The sequence below is a fragment of the Microtus oregoni genome, unplaced genomic scaffold, assembly GCF_018167655.1.
Source record: "Microtus oregoni isolate MIOR12 unplaced genomic scaffold, Mior012 000037F_ref0000500, whole genome shotgun sequence".
NCBI lineage: Eukaryota > Metazoa > Chordata > Mammalia > Rodentia > Cricetidae > Microtus > Microtus oregoni.
This window is the reverse complement of record NW_024543096.1, coordinates 7,831,123-7,855,858: the sequence shown is the minus strand read 5'-3', so window position 1 is coordinate 7,855,858 and position 24,736 is coordinate 7,831,123.

The window sequence follows — 24,736 nt, the reverse complement described above, 5'->3', positions numbered from 1 at the left end:
CAAATGCAAAGTGAAGCGTGATATGAATGCGACTCTTCACACCTGTGATGCAAGCAAAGAAGACATGAGAATCATCTGGGATGAAATGTTCAGATAAGCAAATAGAGATTAAACATTAAACCGGCAGGGCGTCTACACTTGTATTCTTCTCAGCTCCCCCTCTTCGAACCAAAGGAATAAAATCCACTGAGTTCTCATACTTTCTAAGATGCATTAAATAATCCTTCACATTTATGCATGTTCTTTTTTTACAGGTGATCCAAAGTCAACATTCCAACGAAAAGTATTTCTGAAAAAACTATAGAATTGCCTTGAACTAAAAACCCACCAATGCGCAGACGCATTTGCATATCTACTTCAGGAGATGCCGGCTGAGGATTCAAACTCATATCCAGAATTGCTTCGATCAGAAGTTATGCCTAGATACTGGAAAGTAAAAAATTCTTTGACTATTTTCTGATTCTCTCAATTGGAAATGAAAGTTGAGTCATTCACGGTATTATTTATACAACACAGGAATATTAATCCTATGCCCCCCTCAATTACCTGGATGAAAATATCTTTTGACTTCTCCCTGTGTTACACACATGCTCTCAATAGGATTTTAGAAAAATTCCACTGTCAGAGAAGGTGCCATTTCCCAGGTGTGCTGATAGCGCCAGTACCTGCACAGATACTGGACTTTCTGGTTTGGGTGAGAGAAAGCTGTAGCCACAGATCCTATGTCACAATAACTTTTTACTCATTCCTCCGTAGGAGAATTTCCAAGGTTGTTCCTTCCTACCAGCTTGGTACATGTTGCTCTCCTGTCCCCATGGTTACCAAAGCAGGGAGGGGAGTGGAATAAAAGCAATTGGCTTTAAATTCTTTCCACCTTGCTACAGGATTCTGAACACAAAATAACTTTTCACAGAGAACTGTCACCTACATGCATTCAGGGCTGCATTGTTTAAATAAATCTGATAGGACTGGCCAGCAGGGGCCACCCAGAAAATGGTGTCAGAAAAATCAGAAAACAAAAGCCCAAGACGGGAAGACAGAGCGAACAGCTTCTTGAGCTGGGTTGTTGGACTCTGTCAATTATCTGGAAGGAGCCTATTGACTCCCAGCAGAGGGGCTGTCTTTAGCTTTGCTAATTAACAATATTAAAATCCAAGCAGTTATTCCCTCTAGATTCTAAACTCATTGGTCCCAATACCTTCTTTCCCCTCAAAGGAAATAAAGACCAACAGAACACAGGAGGATAGAACCGGAGATGGGTGTTTGCAGTCAAGCCCTTCACTGTGGCTGCCTATAAGCAAAAACACAAGTAGAAACAACAGAACACAGGGCTCAACTGCATCCTCACTTCGAGCAAGACACTAAGGAAGGCTTAGAGTTCAGTGTTTGCAGACCCTAGCTGGCTGTGTGGTGGAGAAGCTAAGCATCCCTAGTCTGCCTTTCTTTATAACCCAGTTTCCTCTCCAGGGACTGTGCAAGGGAGCAAAGGAAAAGTTAGAAGGAGGAGGAATAGAAAGCTGCTTGGAAACACCCATGCCACTTTGTAGAAGCTGACCTGGAAGGAGACAAAAGAGCTGGATTTGAGCAGATGGCAATAGACGGAAGCTTATGTAAGAAGAGAACACAACATGACCTGTGCTAGCATTTAAACCATGGTGTTAGAATTAGCATTATAGGGGAATATAGACAGCAAGTCCAAAACTACTGGAAGAGAAAAAAGTAAGATTCTCTGGGGGACTTGCTATGCTTGACTAGTTGGAATACATTGACTAGTTGGAATACAATGTGTCCATAGTTTAAAGGCATTAGAGGTATTTAATGTAATGGCTGATCTTGCTAAAATGCAATCCTGACCCTGCTGAAACCTCAAATATTATATAGAACAAGTACAAAGAAGGGACTTAGGAGCGAGCATGTCTGTGTCTCCAAAATATGATCTGTGATACTCCCATGCTGAGAATATCATTTCTGTACTTTTTGCCAAGTCTGCCCACATCTCAAAGATGCCCCACCCTTTCCGACACCCCCAGATAGCTCTTGTCTTAGGCATTGAGATAAGGCCCTCCAGCATCAATCCTTGTTTATGTTGGAAACATTTCCTAAACAATGTACCCTGTTGTGCAACTCCTTTCTACCTCTTGGCGTTTAGATAAAGCACCAAGCGAAAAGCTGCCGAGATGAAGGAAATGTTCTCCGCGGGACTGCTAACTCCCCAGGAATGCTCCCCACAGCTTACTGTTCCATCGCCTTTGCAGTCTTACATATGGTCCAGGCAACACTGTGATCTGAGGCTTCACAATGCAATAAACTGTAGCTGAACAGATACAGGAAAATGGGGCAGGAGGTTTTTCAAGGTAGGAGGCCTTGAGGCTTGAGAAGGACCTTGGATATGCCAAATTTCGTGTCAGCCTTACCTCAGAGATATAGAACATCCATACAGCCTGAATGTCATTTGACATGCCTTTACCTCTGAGACTGATTCTTGGGGAGTAAAAACATCTAAATGGTGTTATATGTGGAATAACACATAGGACACATACACACATGCATATCACATGACCAGATGACAGATATAGAGATAAAGAATTGTAGTAAGTATATCCATGCCATCAAATCATCATGGGGTATATGTTATTGACATAAAGATGTATTATGGAAAATGCCTTCATGTGCTCTTAGGGGAAACAATGATGAGAAGAGCTAAGAGATGCTTCCATCCTAGGAGTGTTGGGAGTGGGGGGCAGCTAAGTCTGTGAGAAAACCCCATGGTGACTCTGTCCTCTGAGACCAGGTGGAGCTGGCCGTTGCCTATCTGCTCTGCCATGGCTGAAGTAACTACTCAGAGAGCAGAGACAGAATATGAACTGCCCAGGCTTGCCCAGGAGTGGCATGCTAAACTGGAAGATGGGGACTTCCAGGGTTCTCCAGAGAGCTCAGCTTGTAAGTCAAGAGCGGTTCTTCTTCACCTGTTACCCTAAACAAGGTGAAGCCTAGCCTGAGTGCCAGTCTCTGCCAACTCCTCAATGCTTGCATTGAGTTCTCCTTAAGCCAGTGGTGTGGAAAGACACATGGACAATCCAGAGGGATGACTTCTTCTCTGGTGTATAGCCGGGGGACAAAGAGATAAAGAGTACCAGCAGTGGTCTAGGGCCATCCATGACATCAGACCGAAAGTTTCTATTAGCGTTTCTGGGTAATTGTTTTGTCCACCCACAAACAGCTGGAGTCTTGCCCAGTATCTGAGGCTTGGAAGCAGTCGGGGAAATGAATGGGAATAGGGATCAGGAAGGAGCAGGTTGCCCTGCAGGGAAAGCATGGGGTTTGAAGGATCGGGAGAGGAACCGCAGAAAGTGAAAGCAGCCTGATCAAGGGCACTGAGGGCAAGGAGGGAGAAAGATGCTCTGAAGACTAATTGGCTAGATATGTAATTTTCTCTAATTATGTTGTATGAGAAACTTATGCATATTTATATGTCCCGGAGTCTGCACATCCCATATGAACATGCAGACACATGTATAGCTCATCCGTTTATGCATGTACATGCTGTTTGAGTATGTAATTTTCTAATTTGGAAATTATTTAATGAAGATCTTTTTCCAAGGTACTTTTATTTGAGTTTCATTCTGTGCCCCTGTATGTAAAGTCGAAAGTGAGACTAGGCTTCCAAATATAGACATGCATCAAGGCAAGCCACGAGAACTTGAGGAGGCTGTCACTCTTTAGATCTTTAAGGAATTTCTTGTAAAGGGTGAATAATAGTCAATATAATTACTTGCTGAAGGCCTGGGTTATATTTTTTAATTATAAGTTTACTCCCATAATGTTTATGAACATGTCCCAGCAGGCCTCAAGACAGGTAAGGGAGTGGTTAGTCCTGTGGAAGAGACTCACAAAGGAAGCAATGTTGTTATCCACGTCATTTCATGCGAAATCCGCTTTCGGAGTTCATGTCCTTTTATGGTTAAAACCACGAAGGCTTGATTTGCATTTGAAATACGTGCTCAGGTTCAGACCTAGTTAAATCTAACCAGGCTCACACACCTGTGTCGTTATGAAGAGATGAAGATGCAAAGAAAAGCAAGATTCCCTGACCCAGCGAGGTCAGCATTATATAGCTATGCCTGCCAAGTGAAGGATGGGGAATTTTACCTCAATTCCATGAAATGAAACATTTCAGTTTTTTTGTATGAAAAAGTGACTTTAGCCTTAAGCTATCCACATAATTATCTCAATTCTGTGCTTATTTCAAAAACCATGTAGATAGTCCCCCCCCACGCATAGATACATACACAGAGAGAGTTGGTAATTTCATATTCAGTATTATAATAAACAGTTCCCATCTTAGTTTCAAGATGGAAACTATTACAGGAGGATGCTAACACAGCATAAGGAAGAAAAAAAATCAATTCTTAAGCTATAAATCAAGTATGCACCATTGAAACTATGGGCTTTACAACAATGATTTCCACCTCAATAAAAACCGTGACACTTGAAAATTATAAGTTGTAGATCATAGTCCTCCAATCATGCCCCCAAAGAGGAGAAGACTCACCTGTTGTCAATATCCCAGGGATGCTTTTCTCCACAGACCTCTATGTCTTTTTGAAAGCAAATGCCTCACTAACTACCAATTCACGGTCCCAGCTTTTCAGTACTGACTCATCTTTAAAACCTGGCACAGACCTAGGGAGGGTGTTTTAAATTATTGTTTGCACATGAGCTCTGCCTCATAACTTGAGATTCTAAGTTTGTTTTTGTGTATTGGGTTCGTTGCCATGAGCTTGCTAATCTCCATATAATGAGTGCAACCGTTCAGGTGGCCTTGCTACATGAAGGGACTGAATGAGGATTTGGGCAGAACAAGACCAAGATTTGTAAGACACAGGCTTTGTCTAGGCTCAATCATGCTACATGGTCATTTAGTTTTCAATCCTGAGGAATTCTTTGCAGCTAGGATCTTTTGTTGACAATCGTCCCAGTATATTTTACAAAGGAGTAAGGACTAAAGGGGTAAGCAAATGTTAGGATCTGGAAGCGAAGGGTTCTGTATTATCCTCTTGTTTGAAGAGTTAGGCCCAATACTGTTTCCTTTTTTTCTTTTTTTTTTTTTTTGCAAAATCCAACAAATAACATGTTTCTAGTTGCAGAATCTGGCTTTTGATGTCAGTATAAGCGTTTCCCAAGAAAGGGCCGTGTTTAACAACTTGCATAGTTATACTGCAATTTCGGGACCACTTTTCTGCCATGCTAAAGTGTCGTACGTGTGAGTTGAAAGTCATCTGCTTCAAGGAAAGAGAGAAGTCAAGATCTGAAAGAAAGCAAGGCGAACCACTCCCACATGCTAAGCGTGCTGTGACAGTTGTGAACAAAACAAGTGGCCATTCGTGTCTCAGAACGGTTTGATAAAATGCAAAGTGCCAGGAGAGAACTGTAGGGATTGGGTTTGAGCATGAACGTGGCTACAGACGGACTTTCTTCTAGCTAGTCTCATATCTGCCCCTTCCTGAGGAGAAACTAGATATAGAAGCTGTGGTTTCATAGGAGCAGAAGCTAGAGAGACAAAGATAAAAGCCCAATTTGAATTGAGATGGTGAGTGCACCTCTAAGATGGAACAGCAGGTCACTGGAGTCACCCCAAGTACAGGGCTAGAACATCCTCAGTCACACAGTGAAGGCCAAATGCTTGGGACCCATCTGATGAGGTGCATGATGGGAAAGTCACTGCTTCCACAGTATACCATATGTCTGAGTGATTCTAGTAATGTGTTAAAGTATTAATTGTGGGGCAACATCACTAAAATGTACAAAAGAATGCTTTGCCATCAAAAATAAAACAGAAACTAATGAATGCAAAACATGGATCTTCTCATTGCGCTAAGTAATTGGACTGAATCTCTGGATGTAGAAGATGAAATTTCACTTACAAAAAGTTGCTAAGAACCATGGCAATTCTGAGAAAGACAGTGATTTTGGGGAAACACAGAGAAGGTTTGCAATCTCTTGTGGTTTGTCCACAACACACTTCAGAGTTATTCAGAATTAACTTCACTTTTTAAAAAAAATCTAAGAATTTATAGTAATTTATGTAATAGGAACCTGTGGAGACAAAGCCAATGGTGTATGCATGTGTGTCTGTCTGTCTGTCTGTGCGCTATGAGCATTCAGGTGTCCAAGCAGACCAGTCGAGGGCACCAGATTCCTGGAGCCGGAGTTAGAAGCCATTGTGAGCTACCCAGCGAGAGTGCTAGTAATCAAACTCCCATCCTCTGTGAGGACAGCAAATGCTCTTAAAGGCTGAGCTGTCTTCCCCGTTCTTAGCAACTGACTTTACGACAATGCTTCTGCTGTTTACAGACTTCAAATTCTGGCAGTCATTGTAAGGCACATATTTGAGAGAGATCATCCTATTGTATTAACCCTACTGGTAATAATAATGGGTCCCTGTAGCTGACTGATCAGATGAACGTTAACATTACTTCTATAGTATAATCTTTCAGATAAGAACCTTCCAGATATTGATACAACCATTAAATAGATTACTTGCAAAGTAAAGCAAACCTTTTCAACTTTGGAGTTCAGTAACTTCTGTTCTTCCCCACATTTCCTTCCTTACGCCTTAACATAGTGTAAATTATGCCTTAAAACTTGCTTCCAAAATTCCAAGACAGCTCATACAGTCCGTAGAACAAATTGCTCAATCACACGGCCATTTAACAGCCAGTCACAGCCCCTGGAAGCCCAATTTTTTCATCTGTAAAGTAGGAAGACAGGATTGATTGATCTTGGAAATCCTTTCCAGGCTCACAGCTCTGGTTCTAACAGCAAACGACACATAGAGAAAGCTTCAGCTGAAGTTGGACAGGAAACTGGTGTTTGTAATGTCACACAGAGAGATTAGTCCAGCAATTTCATTAATGGGAGTCATATGGCGAAATCCCTCAGAGCTATTCAGAAACAAATCTCTGATTGCTTAGACCTGCAGGTAGAGCCAATTTCCTTGAGCTTTTTTTTTTTCTCCCCACTAGAAAATTCAAGGTATTCTGAGACTATGCACGATGTTTGTTGGAATGGAGAATACGGGCAAGACGTATGGAGGAGAAATTCGTGCCTTTCTGGTCAATGAGAAGAGCTTGAGCTGAGTAGGTGGCTGAGTAAAAGCTGGGTCGACAGAACCTGGCTCTGTATTGGCACTGACAAGCATTTTAAGCCCCAAGGTTTCTCAGAGCTGCAGAACAGCTTGCCGATTGTACTTAGTGCCCTGAAAATGAAAGGGGGGTGTCAGGAGCCTGTAAACTTCTGAGCTCCTCTTTGTCTTTCCAGCTCCTTGACTGTTGACTAATGCCAAACTCAAATGCCAGTCAGTGGCAAGGACGAGCCGGGGGAGGTTGGGAAGATGCGCTCAGCTGTGGGTTTTCTTCCTTCTTTGGTTAAAAGTGGTGGGTTGGATGGAGTTGCTGGGCAAAATTTTGAAAGGAAATGGTATTTTTTTTAATAATTACATGAATGCGTAAACTATCCCTGAGAAGTCAAGTATAATATTTTCTAGAAAGTTACTTGGTGGCTCACATTTCTTTGAAATGAAGTGCTTCAATTTATAAGCAATAGAAATAAAAACATTAGGCGAGATCATTAAAGACAAAAGAAATTAACTTCTCAAGTTTCCAAGTCAGCTCTTCAACTGTTCTTTAAAACAAGTGATCTGTGAGATGACTAGGTTCAGAAGAATTTAAATACCGTATATGACATCAGCTAAGTACTTACTAAGCATGCTTCTCTGATAATGTATTGATGTCTAATTAGAACTCAAGTCAAATCGGTGTGTTTAGATAAAGTAAGAATCCAGAGAAACAGCAAATATTGTTCCAGTTGTGTAAGATCTTTTCCCATAACACTTATGTCCCAGGATGCATTTGGCTATAACCTCTTTCTTTAGAGGCCCACCCGCTCCTCGTAGCAGTCAGTCAAAGATGCTCTCCTCACTGGATTGCTCTGCGATGACTGGCCAGTGAAGATTCAATAAGATTCACTCAGTAGTTTATTGTTTGCTCTAGCTTATTCCTGATGAAGGTAAAGAAAGGTCAAGTAAAAGGGTCTGCGTGCTCAGTTGGAATATTTGTAAGTTTAAACAAGTCTCAAAGAAGCAACTAAAGGTGGGGAAATTGTAATAAAAGATAAAGAGTGACAGAATTAGGGAAAAGACTAATGGCCAAATGGTAAGAGAATAATGATTGAAAGATATGAATCAAAGTACAGACGACTAGTAAGCATTTGAAAAAAAAAGAGATATTTGTCAGAAAAGGCTAAATTTAAAGCCAAAACCCAAAACAATCCTGATTGCCCAGCTGTCCTTCTAAGATCACTTTCAACTCTACTCTGGCTTGAGGATCCCATTTACTAGAGTGCTTGCTTATCTCTCTCTCTCTCTCTCTCTCTCTCTCTCTCTCTCTCTCTCTCTCTCTCTTAGTTTGTTTCTGCACCTTGCCAGGAAACTTCCTCTCAAATTTCCTGGAAAGTTTGCTGGCAATGTTGGAGCCTTAAAAACAATTTTGTTCTAAAACCATATGTAACTCTGAGGTTCTTGAATGTCCCTCAGAGACTCAGATGCTGAAAGCCTTTGACATGGTCAAGAGGGGGATCATTTAAAACAGGATACTCAAACTGTGGGTTGCAACCTTTTGGGGTCAAACAAGCCTTTTATGGGGTCACCTAAAACATCAGAAAACACAGGTATCTACATGACAATTCATAAGAGTAGGAAAATTACAGTGATGGAGTAGCAACAAAAGTAATTAAGGTTGGGGGGCTCCACACCATGCAGAACTGTATTAAAGGGTCGCAGCATTTGGAAGGTGGAGGACCATCTGCTCTAAAATGTGTAGGCTAATTGGAGGAAGGTAAGTGCCAAGAGGGCACATATTTCTTTCTCTTTACATGGAGTGTTTTAACTCTGTTTCCTAAAAGATTTTATCTTCTTTTCTTCTGCACAATTTATTTGTTTAAACAATGTCTTTTCAATTTCAGGAGCTCTTTATTCATCTGTGTCCAGATCCTCCAGTGTGGCTTTCATGAGTTAAGATCCCTTCGACTTGGAGAACGCCGCTGCAGATATGTAGTCTTCTTATCACCAACTTCCTCAATCACTTTGCTTTTCTTTGGACCTATATGTTTTGGCTACTTCTTTCTCTGTCACATTGTAAATTTCCCACAACTGCTTCTTCATTGTAATTGCTTTATCACACTTATGGGAAAGGCAGCGTAATGTCCATGACAGCTCTAGTAGAGGAGTTTTCTACCAATAATCTTTCTGCAGAGAACCGGCAGGGAATGGGTGTTACTGCTTTGGTGCATTAACCAAAGTCCAGAGGCTTTCTCTGTGGAATGACAGCTCCCACAGCTCTGTGCTAATTTCCCCTGAGTGGCTTCAGTTTATTTAGGAAGATTCCTCAGCTGCTGGGGTTGTGGTGGTCTTGTTTGGATGTTGGGTAAAAGCTTGGTGCTGGGCTTCTTGTTAGTAGAGATGAACTGAACTGTGAATTTTTTACTGTCATCATCCCACATGCCTCCTTTCTGTCCATCACGGCCTGATACCTCTTCATCTTAGTCTTCTTCAGGAACGATAAGCTCCAACCAGTGTTATACATGAACTTATAGCAGAGTTTTCTAGTGACAAACTTTATCATCTATTAATCCACCATCTATCCATGTATGTCTTCCAAATGAGTATTTAAGCCACTAGTACATTAAAGTCTCTCCCTTTTCCTTGTAGAATGTTGTCTTCTTCCTTCTCTCTTATTTCTAGTGGTATTTCATGTGAAAATGGGATAGTGGGAGTAGAAGAAACAGGCATATAATCCACTGCCTGGAATTAAAAGACACAAATAAGGTTCTAAAAACAATTTCTCATCACCAGTTCAGCAACACATCTTCAGACATATGTACTTCTTGTAAAGTACCATGCTTTGCACTCCTTTAATAAATCTTGACCTCTTTGCCTTGACTTCATGGCATACACAAGATTATCTCTATAAATGTCAAAAAATCAGAAGCAGTAAAATTGGCTTCCTTTTAAAAAAAAACATTATGTTTATCTGGGAGTGAGCATTCATGAGCCACGGCACAAATGTAGAGGTCAGTGGACAACCATATTGGTCCTGGGCATTGAACTCCACTCGTCAGGTTCGGTGGAAAGTGTGTCCGTCGGAGGAGCCATCTCATTGGTCCAAGACTAACTTCCTCAAGGGTAAAGCCTTAGTCAGAACTCACAGCACAGTGATTTCATGATTAGCGTACACAACCAACAACACACGCACATGAAGAGGTCACCGTCTTAAAGATACGCTTCAATCACAGGCAATGTCTAGGAGGTTCGATGGTATCGTGTAAAGAGCTCTTGGCTGGACAAGGAGTGAGGCTCAGAACCTAGGCTTATTTCTCCTAATTAGCCAGACCTCCTTCATCTGTAAAGTAAAAGCGTTGGATGCAGTTGATATGTTGCCAAATGCTATTGTTGGAGACTTAATGGATTTTATTGTAGAAGTGTGTTCTGAGCATCCTGCTTGGGTTTAAGTACACAAAGCCCCGCCCGTCATGGGATGGCCTTCATCAACAATTTTCTCGGGGCATCAAATTAAATCTAATGACATTTAATGGTGAGGACTCTTGCCTAATTGGAATAGTCATGCCCACTTAGCTGAGATGCCTCTAGGTATCTGTGTGGTACATCTCTAGAGCATGAGGTAACCGGAGTCTAAGGATGTTTTGCGTATCTCCGGATAATTTTTCTGGTGTCAGTTCAGCAGAGAAAACAGAACAAGTAAACTCTTCTTTAGGAAAATGATCTCCTCTGGGTCAGAGGAATCAATCTTCCTGGGAAGGCTCCTCTGTGCTTCTTTAGTAAAGATCAATTAGTAAGTGGTGACCTTCCACAAGGAAAGTCATTCATCGACCAGCTCTTCCAGCGTGTGGCCCCCTCAGCATATCACAACAGAGTTCTGTGTTGTCTGCTTTAGAAGATTCAAAACATAAACCACACAGAGGAAAGAGAAAGGTGATGAATTTAGAATAACACACACACACACATACACACACACACATACACACACACACACACACACGTACACGCGCGCGTGCTCGAGCATTGATGAACCAGCTCAAAGCAAAACACAGCGTTATTTTTTTCAAGTCTATAACCTCAGTGGAAGGTGACGAATGGAGCACCTGTCTGCCTTCATCCCTCAATCTTCTCTCTTAGATTGAATGAGGTCTCTGTTTCTTTGATTTATCAAACTGTCACTACCTTGAATTTGTTGTATTATGAAAAATCTAGACCATTCTCCCTGTAGTTTATTCAATCGCTCTCACTTGGTCTATATGAAACACTCCCCTTAGTAGTTGCATTCAGTGAAAATTTTACAGTGCACAACTTCATTAAGAACCGAGTGAAAATATACACACTTTACTCATATTTAAAAATATTATATATAATGAGGACTACTGAGAACTCAAGATCAATGGCAATGGGTTTTTGATCCCACTGCACGTACTGGCTTTGTGGGAGCCTAGGCAGTTTGGATGCTCACCTTACTAGACCTGGATGAAGTTGGGTGGTCCTTGGACTTCCCACAGGGCAGGGAACCCTGATTGCTCTCTGGGCTGACGAGGGAGGGGGACTTAATTGGGGGAGGGGGGGGAAAATGGGAGGCGGTGGCGGGAAAGAGACAGAAATCTTTAATAAATAAATAAATAAATAATATTATCACTATGAAATGAGACTTGAATCCTTTCTGGAGGAGATCTTGGCTTTATCTGATATGTATTCACAACCTAGAAGACTGAACCTGTTCTGGAAACAGCCTGTTTCCTGAGTGTTCGAACGCTCTATACACACAGTTTGTTTTTAAACCCACTAATCCTGAGCGACGTTTCCCATGTAATCACTGCAGCCGCGAACAGCAGACTCATACTGCTGAATTTATTTTTCTAGAAGGGGTGCAGCCTCGTAGATAATTCATCTGACAAAGTTAAAGGTATGAGTTTAATTATTGCTCTTCAGTAGTTAGTGTGACATTGGTGCCCAGTGGCACCACTGGCGGTTCTTCCACCCAAAGCAAGAATGTTCCATGCCCTTGATTTAACCCCTTCTGAACCAGGCACCCAACTACATAGTGATTATTGGACCAAGCATTTTACCACTCACCGTTAAGGTAGAGTTACTTTTCTGAGCTCTCACTGAGGACCTTGAATTAGGGCAAGAGACCAGGGAGGTTGAGCAAGCTAACACACTACTGTCAGGTGTCCTTAGGTTGAGCAAGAGACTCCAAAGGCGCATTAGCTCGGACAAGCTGCTCCTTAGCGGTGCAGACCTTTCCTTTGGCTTCCTCCAGTCTCTGTGTCTGCCCTTCAGTGACAGCTGACTGGTACCTGCCCCCTGCCAAGCAGCAGGCACTTCCTCTTTAGACAGGATAAAATCGCTATCAGTATGTATGCTTCAAACTCTCTGATTTTGCCTTTCAGATTTTAACGGCTGAGAATGTCTTCTTTAGCATAAAATGTTCTGAGAGCCACTAGAACGTTGTCTGTGGCTCGGAAAGTGGAGCTGTAGTGTCATTTTCTTATTTAGCACTGTGTCCCCAGAAATCACTTGGTAAATGTCGCTTGCTGGTTAGTTAACTGCTATAAATACATTTCAGACAGTAGCTTGTACATGGTTATATCTCTGTATCCCAATGCTAGTCTACCTGGCATTCGTTAAATATGCCAGCAATACTTACCACGTCACCTGCTTTTCTAAGTGAGATCATCTTCAGAGTTGATTGCTTTGAAATTCAGACTGGCTTCATCCGTGGATCACGTCAGAAGTGTGCTCCTGTTCTGCAGCCAAGAGACTCTTAGTTACAGACTCTGGTAACACTTTGAACCAGTTCTTGAGGCGGATCTTAAAGCTGATTCTAGGCTCTAACGAATCTGCAGAGGAGACTAGTGAACCGAGGAGAGCTAAGTGAGGTCAGTAGTTGCGGTTGCGTACGTGTCTGGCTGTTAATTAGTCTGGGCTTTTCTAGACCTCTGTTCTGTGATCTTTTTACTAGAGGCCCTGACCTGTGTCTCGCTGACCCTATGTTGTGGTGTTAATGCTCTCATCCCACATAGTGCTTATGAAGGCTACAGTGATCTTATGAACCCCAAGTTGTAACATAATAAGATAATTTGATACTTCATAAAATGTTTAGCAAAACAGAATAAATGCATGCAACTGTCTTAGTTTAGGTTTCTGTTGTTATGAAGGGACACTAGGACCATGGCAACTCTTATAAAGGGAAGCATTTAATTGGATCTGGTTTGCAGTTTCACAGGTCTTGTCTATTATCAGTATGGTGGGAAGCAAGGCAGCATGCAGGGAAACGTGGCGCTGGAGAGAGGCTGAGAGCTTTACGTCTGTATCCTCAGACAGCAGGAAGGGAGAGTGTTGAGACCTCATACCCCACCCCTGGTGACATGGTTCCTCCAACAAGGTCATACCTCCTAATAGTGGCACTACCTACAAGCTTATGGGGGCCAATTTTATCCAAACCAGCACTGCAAATCTACTGCTTTAAACTCCCTGGCCAAGAGTAGCTGCTCATGGTGGTAAGGCAAGCCTGAGATAGGAAGACTGTGGGTTTGAGTCAAGGCTAGGCTAGATAAAGTTTTTTAAGTTAGTCTTGGCTGCAATAAAATGCTGTCTCAGAAACAAAACACAATAAAACACTGAAAACATACCAAAAATTTACAAAAATCAAATCACTTATTTTTAAAAAAATGAATTAAAGTGATCGAATTGCTGCTACTGAATCTACACGTTTATTTTGTTCTATGGATGGATTTTCACTCCCCTCAAATTTTAATGCCGAAACTCTTAACTCCCAATGTGATTACATCGGAGGAAGGGTCTTTAGGAAGTAATAGAGGTTAAATGAGGTTCAAAATCCAAGGCATCTTCCAGATGGTACAGGTGCCTTCTTGGAACAGTGATATCCCTTTCTGCACATGCACAGAGAAAGTTGGCATTAGCACCCCATTGTTGGGTGACAACAATGGCCACTGTTATGGGGTGGCAACCTGAAAGCCAGCAGGAGAGACTCTTCCAGAAACGGAAATGCCCCAGAGTTAATCTTCAACTTTTACGCACTCAAGAACCAGTCAAAAAAAAAAAAAAATCTCTTGTTTAAACCACAGAGTCTGCAATATTTTGTTATGGCCCTCTGAGCTGATAAAGGTACTTTATATACACAATAAAAGTACTAGAAAAGAATTGTATTGTGCTGCTAAATCCATGGCCGTCTTTAGAATAGCTCTATTCCAATGAAACACTTGGCTGTTGAAAACGTGAGTCATATGAACAACAAATTACCCTATGTGGTGTAGTAGGGAAGGTCTGATCCCAGTACATTTAGGATTATCATGAGTTCACATAAGAATGACTTTTGGGGTAATGTATACCACATGTGTATTTCTGAGCTAAATGATGGCAAGTTCTGTGTATTTGCCTGCAAGAGAAATCTTAAGTCTCCTTTTGTCCGGGATAAAGAAAGACACAAATGTTCCCACCAGGAAGGAGAGCATGGACTCAGAGGTACATAGTATAGGGCAGCAAGGGTCACTCAGAACTTTTCTTTGCTGTGCAGTTGTTCTGCTTGTCCATTGTGAGTTAGCACTAGAGCAAAAGAAAACATTAGGGAATCAGAGAGGGGAGCATGAACCTTCTAGTTAATGGCACAAAGAAGCTATATTGTCATGCACAAACTCAAAGAAATGGGAGGTTCCAGGGCTTTCCCACAGTGCTCCTTCACAGGAAATAGAGAGAAAGCAAAAATCTGAAACCAAGTCTGCCAACCTCCATTGTTCAAGCCCTTACACACTCCAATATACACAGATACTTTTTTATGTGGAACCACTGAACCTAAAATGTATGCTACAGATTCCAAAGTATCCAACATATGACTTAATGGGAGCCCACCTAAATATTAGCCGCTCTTTCAAAACAAAAAGCTATTCTAATCAGCCAGCGATTACAGTCATTGTTTTTCTTCCTTGTAAATGAGGTGGGATGTGGACAAGTCAGACGGTCCCCACAGCCCTTCAAAAGCAGTAAGCAAGCTGATTTGCTTTCTTTGGTTCTTACTTTGTTATCTCTTACAGAGGTGCATTCTTGAGAGCAGAATAATGATTTGCTGGTGTGCCCTTTGTCAGAAACATTTGTAAACACTCCTCCATAATGGAAAAGAATCAACCTTGAAATGAACTGAAATATATTGATTTTTTTCAACTGAAAGCACTGGTCTAAAAAGGAATTTCATTTCACTTTCAGCTATCAAAAAGTCTGTATTGTTTTATTTATAGAAGAGAGTGTTCTGGGGAGGAGATAAATAACAGTCTAAAGGAACCTCTGAACTTCTAGGGCCATTAAAATGGGTCTTTGAAGTAACGTGGTGCAGACTTTAATGTTACTTGGATGTGCTTTTCATTTATGAACAAATAAGCAACCCTCCCATAGGTAATCATATTAATTATAGCTTTGCATATGTTGCAGTATTCAGGTAAACCAACAATAGGCTAGTCTGCCAAATATACCACCAATCAACCATTTAACATTTTGCTCATTTTTATCAAAGATTCCATTTGTTAATGACAAGGAGTGGCATGCTCTCCCACGCATCTGTGAATATATTTCAGCCTATTAAGATGAGTACATCATTAAATTAAATTAAATCTAATACCATAAGCTCGTAGTTAATACAAGATAGAAATGGGAACACCACAAGTGAGGCTTAGCACCCACCCAGTCTGCTCACTGGGGCAATGACGTTGGGTGGGTACCATGACAAAGAATATTTGGATGGCCTCACGCTCTAGCTCCAGCTCCTAGAGTGATTTTACACGAGGAATAAGAAGCAAGCAAAAGTTACAAGAAAGTAATAATGTGTAGCATGGAATTGTAAAATAATTTAATCAGTATGTGGGCAGATTTTTCGTCAGAACCATCTGCTCTGCAACAATGACATGGAGATTATTAATTATGAAAGCTCTGCTGATAACTTAGACTTGTTCCTAACTCTCTCTGATAACTTATGTTGGCCTATTTCTATTAATTTGCTTTTTGTCTCATGGCTTTATCACCTCACCTCCATATTGCCCATTCAGCTTGCTCTGTGTCTCCTGGCAGCTCTGTCCTTCTTCTTTAGAGAATCCTCTGTGCCTGGAAATCTTGTCTAGCTATTGGTCATTCAGCTCCTTATTAAACCAATCAGAGTGACCTGTCTTCACAGTGTACAAAAAGATTATTCCACAGCACCAGCACTTCACCTAACTCAAAATACCACCTTAGACCAAAGAACCTACAAACACCTAATGTGTGCAGACTATAATTAATACTAATATTCCCATTCAGAATTTTTTCTGCATGGGTAGATTATAATATAACTGCTCTTTCCACAAAAAAATATGAATTCTTTGTCTTAGTTACTCTACTGCTGTGAAGAGAAGCCATGACCGAGTGTTTATCTGGGGCTTGCTTCAGAAGCTTAGTTCCTTATCATCCTAACAGAAAATGTGATTGCATGCAGTCATGATGCTGAAAAAGTAACTGGAAGCTGGATTCTGGTCCATGGACATCAGGTGGAGAAAGACACACACACAGAGAGAGAGAGAGAGAGACATCAGACCTGGTATGGACTTTTGAAACCTCAAAGGCCACCCCTAGTGACACACCTCCTCCAACAAGGACACACCTTCTAATCCTTTCCCAAGGGCACATCAACTTAAGACTAAGTATGTAAATATATGAGCTATAAGGGAGATTCTCATTTAAACCACCACATAATTTATGCAAAATGATATGTTTTTAATCTACAGTAGGAACCAACTTACTGTATGTGTGTGTGTGCCTTCTGTAAAATCAACTTCTCTCCTTTAAATATATGCAATAATGTATTTTAAATTCAACTCTCTGGGGAGCTTTTATCATTACATAATAGTTACTATGGAATTATTTCTTTCTGTATTCTACAGACTCCATGATAGATATTTCTTCTCTCAGCATTTTCTCCCACAAGTGAGTTGGATCACATTTCTGTATCGTTTCTCATCTGCTTTAATTTCAGGATGCCTAGTTCACACTGAGAACCGGAAGATGCCCTACGAGAGATCAATATAGGGCGGGCTTCCAACACAGCTTGCACACAAATGAGCTCTGCGCCTTTGCCTAACTTTCTCAGCCTTTCTCTCTGTTAGGACCAGTGAAACGTAGAGTGGACAGAATTGTCTCCGATTATATCAAGTTCCCATTCCCTACTGAAACCCACTCGTTCTGCAGATCAGGAACTCTAGAACTGGATGCAGCATCCTTCATTCTGAAATGCTGCGTTACTGAATCTGAATCCTAGCCTTGCCACTCTGGCCAAGATGTTTTGTTCTGCTTACTTCTTGCACCCTCTCAACTTTAAAGGATTTAGCATTGTTTTGTAGCACATCATTTCATTTATTTTACTTTTTTACTGATTGTTTTTTTTTTTTCAATGTATCATGTTATATTAAGGTCTGGGCTATCCAAACAGACCAACTGTTCTAGATAACAGGACATTATTTATTCCTTTAGTTGTTATTTTTACAAAGAGGAAACAAAGTGTTTCCCACTGCCAGGGCCAGTGCTGCCCCCAGCATTGGTACTGGTCCATTACTTTACTCAGCTGATTCTCTTTAGTGTATTTATATGATCTATTTTTCTTGAGAAACAGAAAGTAGTCCCAGCTCGGTGATAACTTCCAGAAACATTTAGACGGCAACATGGAAAAAAGAAGAAAGGGCTAATAAAAAGTCATAATTAATCAAATCGAATGAATTACCGTATTCAATCTAAATATTAAATACCAGCTAAGGATCCATTTCACAACAGATATAGTAAGAATACAAGATCCAATTGTATGCTGTCAAAAGCAGATATCTAAATATAAGACGCAGATAGTTTAAGTAGACAGGAAAGAAAGGCACCATTCAAGTGCTACTCTCAGAGAGCTAATACCTGACATTGTTTACATAAGAGGAAGTACGGGGTCAATCAAGAAGTATCAGACAACACTGAGACGTGTCTTAGAGAGTAGAAGAGCGCGTACTTAACACGCGTGAAACCTGAATTCTCTCGCTAGCATCACATAAACACAAAACCTTGTACATTGAAAAGAGAAATTTTTTTTTTTTTTGTAGCAAAGGATGAGTTCATTTAAAATGACAATTTTATATGGGACTCACCTAAAGTACATGAAAAAATTAACAAAACAAAATAGACAAATTCGCACTCATCATGACACAACATTTGGAATATAAGTACATTTTTAAAAAATTAGCTGGACTCTATTAAATTTGGACAGCGCTGGCAGCAAATGACTTCATGAATTTAATGAAATTCTATATACAGCTGATTCAGATGTTCAAGAATGCATGAGCTAGTAACCAAAAGAACAACATAAATCTGGAAATTTCCATAGGTTTCAGAGGAATGAAACAAACAAACAAACTCAATAAATTCTCCACATACTTGGAAATCGAGCACACATTGTTATTGTTGTTGTTTTGCACTTGGTGCTGAGTTTTTTCTTTTTATTTATTCTGTGTGTCTTTTCCATCATGTATTTTGATCCCATTCATTTCCCCATTCAATCCCATCCACCCTCTGCTCCTATGGCCCCCCTGTCAAAGATAAAACAAGATTTAAGGGAAAAAAAGTAAAAGGGGGGAATTAAAAAAAGGGGAAATTAAAAATCTTGTCATGAATGCTGCAGTAAGTCACACCATAGACCCCTTGGTTCATACGTTTTTACTTGAAAATGTTCATTGCGAAGAGTCTGGTTTCTACAACACTATCAATGCTGAGTCCCCCACTAGGACTCTTCTTGAGTATCCTGTTGTTGCCCTGTGTTGTGGAGGTCCTGCTGCTTTGGGCCAGCAGGTCCAGAGCACACATTTTTAAATGACCTGCCAGTCAAAGAAGAACTCACATCTGGTCTGAACAATAACAAATACAACGTACTGCCATTTGTAGGATGCGTTCTATCACTGTGGTTTTGGTCACTAATCTTCATTGTCAATTTGACTGGCTTTCGAATAGCATAGACACACACCTTTGAGTGTGTGTGTGAGGGTGTTTCCAGAAGAGTTGAACTGAGGTGGGACTACCCACCCTGATATGGGTAGCACCATCTGTATCATATGGACTGGGGCCTGGACCAAATGGAAGCAAAATGCCATCCAGGCACAAGCATTCACCTCTGTTTCCTAACTGCACATACAAGGGGACAATCGCTGTACACCCAGGCTGACATGTCTCTCTGTCACTGTCAACAAATGACAAAAATGGCCAACAAACCTCTCCACCAACACAAATAATCCCAATCAGACCAAATTAAAAGATGCCCAGGTTTAATAGATGACAATACTCCTGGGTGGAGAGGGGAAGAGAAAGAAAGGGATACCACGTGGAACCAAGAGACCACGTGCTCATTCTCTGTGGGCATGGAAGGGGTTAACGTTTGGCGGGTTTTCTTGACCCTCACTGGAGAGGGGTCACCATTTGGCGGGCTTTCTCAGTAAGAAAGTGTATCCAAATGACTTGAGAGTAAATTTGACCATTTCTTAAAATTCTATGTATACCTAGGAAATCAATGTATTGAGGGGTGTGCTTTTTAGTGAGTTTATGAGACCATATAACCCTGTTGCCAAAATCAGAGAGGGGTACCACAAGAAGATTTGCAGGTCAGGATCCTTAAGAAAATGAGGACAAGCATAATCGAGCCACATATAAGAGTGAGTTTGTGTTTTAAACACAGTATTAATATATTCCCATGATATGAAGAAAACTCACCACTTCAGTAAATATGGAACAAATTCTTAGCAAACTGAGAAGTGGGGAATTTCCTGGCTCTAACAAGGGGAATCTGAAGGACTTGCCACATCCTGAGTGTTGCCCTCGAAGACTGTAATGAATCTGTTTATTTTTTGCTCACTCTAGTCAACATTGTACTTCCATTAATATTCCCATAATAACTAACTTTTGGAAAGAATAATGAAAACATTTCATGTAAATGAAGAAAATTTTAGGGAATCTCCACTCAGAGAGAGAGAGAGAAAGAGAAGCATAAAATGTCCTAATAGATCTACTATACACATACATAGTAATTGTGTGACTTACGCATGGTTTGAAGATTCAGGATCAATTTACAAACACCAATTCTCTTTTTATGGACTACTGCTGAGAAGATTGAAATTACAATATAACAGAAGAAAACAGAACATGTTCAGGGGTTTATTTAACAAAATGTATACAAGACTTCTTACAACGGAAGAGGTAAAATACTGTCAAAAATGAAAGACTGAAATAAATGGAGAATAAAACTAAAAATGACTCAAGTCACAATTTGGGTAAAAATATCAATATGGATACCTCACATATAACTGGAATCTAGACTTTTAACTTCTCATTTATCAATAAGAAGATAGGCATCTGATGTGGGATTCCCCTCTGTATGCTATGAAAACCACTGGTTTAAAAAAAAAACTGTCTTGGCCTGTAATAGGGTAGAGCGGAGCTAGGCATGGAAAACTAAACTGAATGCTGGGAGAAAGAAGGTGAAGTCAAGGAGCAGCCATTTATCTGTGGCAGAGACAGATATGCTGGAAACTTGTTGATAGGCCACAACCCTTTTGGTAAAATATAAAATACTGCAAATGGGTTAATACTAGATATAAGAGTTAGCTAGCAATACGCTTAAGTGATTGGCCAAGCAGTGGTTTAAATAATATAGTTTCTGTGTGTTTTTTTCAGGAGTCTGGGTTGCCAGGAAATGAACGAGTGGCCTCCCTACAACAGGCATCTGCAAAAGTGGGTAAAATCTTAGATTACTTCATAAGAGGATACCAGTAATAATCACATAAAAGAGGAATAAGTAGAGTGGAGCATGGAAATCAAAACTGTAAAGAAATTTTGTTATCTGTCCATTAGGATGGCTACAATATGAAATACCTGTCAGGTTGTAGAAGAATGAAATTGTTCATACATTGCCCATGAGCTGTAGAATAGTATAACCCTTCTGCAAACCATTTAATAATTTCTCTTCAAGTTAAGCATTCACATAAAGCTTGTCCCTGACAGTCCACTCTTATGTGTTTACTTCTCAAGATCAAAATGTTTCTTTAAAGAGTCACATGCAGTCACACATAGAAATGTCCTTAGCAACTTAATTCATAACCCTAAAATTGGAATTACTCCAAATATCTTTCAAAAAAAGCACATAAGTTAACTATGATGTATTCATCCAGTAGGTCACTGCTTATATCAACTGGAAACAGAGTATAAATACTTGCACCCTCATATATGAATCTTATAGGATATATATATATATATGTGTGTGTGTGTGTGTGTGTGTGTGTGTGTGTGTATACATATACATATATATTCAAAGAATAAATAAAGTTAGCCCATGGAGATGAAATCAGCACCCTGACTGTACTGAGTGGAAGAGAGATTGATAGAACAGAGTTGTGAAGAAAACTTCTAGTACAGTCTTTAGCCTTCCTTTGGACATTGAAGACACAAACACATATTATTTGTCAAAATATATTCAAGTATATACTTAAGGTTCTGCGCTTTTTTCTGGAATTAAACCTCAATAAAGTCAACATAGCATGTGTGATGTGACATATTTATGCAGAAATATTTATGTGAACACATAACAAAACCATTTGCTTGGCCAGGTTGCAATCTTCTCTGTCATTTGGATTTGAGTGGGTTTTCCTCATTGCCTGTAAATGAAATTTTTGTTGTTGCTGCTGTGACAAAATACTGATGAGGAGAAGCTTGGGGAGGCGGGTGTGATGCAGTTGTGTGATAGACCATTTCCCCTGCTTCAATGTGAGTAATGCAGCTATGGGGTAGACCATTTGCCCAGCTTGGATGTGGGCGATGCAGCTATGGGGTAGACCATTTGCCCAGCTTTGATGTGGAATGCCTTAAGTTCAACTCCATGCCACAAACACACAAACACACAAAAAGCCACTAAATGAAGGTTTTCTTTTGGCTCACAGTTCGAGGGGTCAACCCATCACAGTGGGGAAGAAGCAGCAGGAGCATTAAGCAGTTGCTCACACTGTCTTATTAATCAGCTGGCAGACTGAGTTGAATGCTGGAGCTCAGCTCACTTTTCCTTTTAATTCTGTCTGGGATCCTAGGTCATGGGATGCTTCTCCCCACGTTCAGGATGGATCTTCACTCACTGATTAAACTTCTCTGAAAACATCTTCATAAACGTATTGGAGTGTACTTCCATTGTGATTCTAAATCTAGGCAAGTAGACAAAGATTATCAATTACATTGATTTATAAATAGTATCAATCATATGAGATGGGAGTCTGATCCTTTATTTGCCAATACTATTAACCAGTCAGGAAGTTAAGTTTGTAAGTATAAATACATAAAGGATCAAGGGATAAGGAAGGGTCATAATCCTGGATTAGAAACATGGATTCTTGGTTTCTCAGGGACAGGCAACTAAGGATATGTAGTTTCTTCTACTGATCTATAAAACAATCTGGTAATAGGACATGGTATCAATAACCATACAAGAGCTTAGAGTCTTAGAGGCCATTCCTTCAAATGTAAGATGAAGAACTTGACATCCAGAGAAGTCAAGTATTTGCAGGAACACAGAGGTAGTTAATAACAATTTGAAACCAAAATGGCATTGTCTTTTCTCAGCTATTACTCATCATTTTCAAAACAAAAATCTCGCAGGGCATTCACTTCCAACACTAACTTTAGTCTCTCCAACCCCTTTAGGACGTCTTGTGCTATATATTCAACGTTTTAATTATGCATGCACCACCTTGTGTGCCCTGCTGCCTGTGTGCTGAGACTCGGGTAACCTTATCCAATATCAGCCAAGCCTGATGACATGGGATACCCCCGAGAGCAGGCATTTGATTGATTCTGCGGAGCTTCTGGGATAATTCAGATGCACTATGATGCATTTTTGAGACGCTATGAAACTATACATGAGAACCAACTGTGCCGGCGTAAAGCTTGGTAAATATTTATTAAGATCGATGGCTGCATACTATGTGCTGATGGCAACATTTTGCTCTGAGTCAGAATTAAGATGAATGACATTATGGATATATTGAGACCTCTTCTTTCCTTTTAAAGGACAGGACAGTTCCCGCCCCAAGTACCACCTACCTTGTTAGCCACCAGACGTTACATCATAATACTTACATATTCATTCAGCCTATGGTCAGTCGGCCCTGCTTTGGTGACAGTGATTTGACCTACAGAAAATATTACATAAGAGGAGGATTAGACTGAGTCATTTGCCCTCTGCTCATGTGGCAGGTTCCAAGGTGCTAGCTGTCATCTCTCAATGACATAGAAAGGATATTTCAGCTAGCGCTAGAGAAGCGGTCCTTTACAGAGCGAGTCACAGAAGGCATGACAGGAAAAGGCAGAGGACTGTCAAGATCAGGAGATGTTTCTAAGAGGCAAGATTCTTGGTTTTTAATTTTAGATTTCTTTCAAATATGTATTTCTTTCAGTGGGACAGGAGTCAAAGAATAAGTTTCAGGAGACAGTATTCTCCCTCAACTCTGTGGTTTCCGGAGATGGAGCTCAGACCATCAGACTCGCGGCACGTTAAATGCAGGAGTCGAGCCAGCCACATCCAAGATGCTCCCTCTCCGGCCCTCCCTCTTTCTGTCTGGTTTTAAGAACAGAACTCCAGACCTCACACATGCCAGACTCTACTAGTAAGTCGTATGCCAAGCTCTTTTCTGCTTTGTGCTTTGAGATAGAGTCTCACTTAGTTGCCCAGGCTTGAACTGACTTTGTAGCCTAAGTAGGTCTGGAACTTGCAATCCCCCTGCCTCAGATTATGCCAATAGACCTGGGTCATTCCTTCTCTCTTAGAAATCTTTTTTTTTTTTTTTAGAAAGCAGTATTTGGGGCCCCATAGATGGCTCAGTGGATAAAGACACTTGCTGTCAAGACTCATGGTGTGAGTTTGTTCTCAGGACCAACATGGTAGATGAATTAAAAACAAGTATAATTTTAAAAAATGTCAGTGCTTGTTAGACCTTGCCTACATTACTTAGATAGCCTTCTGTGCTATTTTTAGCACTTTGGTGTATTTTACGTATGGCTTCTTCCTCCGAGTGAAAACAGTAGGAGTCTGTGTCTCAACCGACAGCCTGGACTTACACAAACATTATCTAGCAGCATTTTTTTATGATTCAAAATCAATGTGTTTTGAATAATATAATGAAACCAAAATGATACCATTATGCCTCTGTTTCTGTGTTGGAAAGAGCCAGCATTGTCATTTTCTGCTGTCGTTACCTTGTAAGCACACACTTGGTGATTGCATTCCCTTCTCCCTTCTCCAGCTGGGAATTAGCTTTCCTGGAGTCACATTGGTCATGTCAAAAGAAAAGACCCACCTCTTCACGACTGTCTTTCTCCAAATGGTCTACAGCCCTCATCACACTCTGCGCCAGGATACATCCGTGAACCTTGGCTTTTGTGCCATGAAGATTCTGCCTCTAATACAGTTCAGCTTTGATAGAACTATTATAGGAAGAGTAAATGACTCAGAATTTCCTAGGTTTCTCATCAAAGTTGCTGCCACCTGCCCTCTAATTCTGAGCAGAGAACAACATGTGAGCA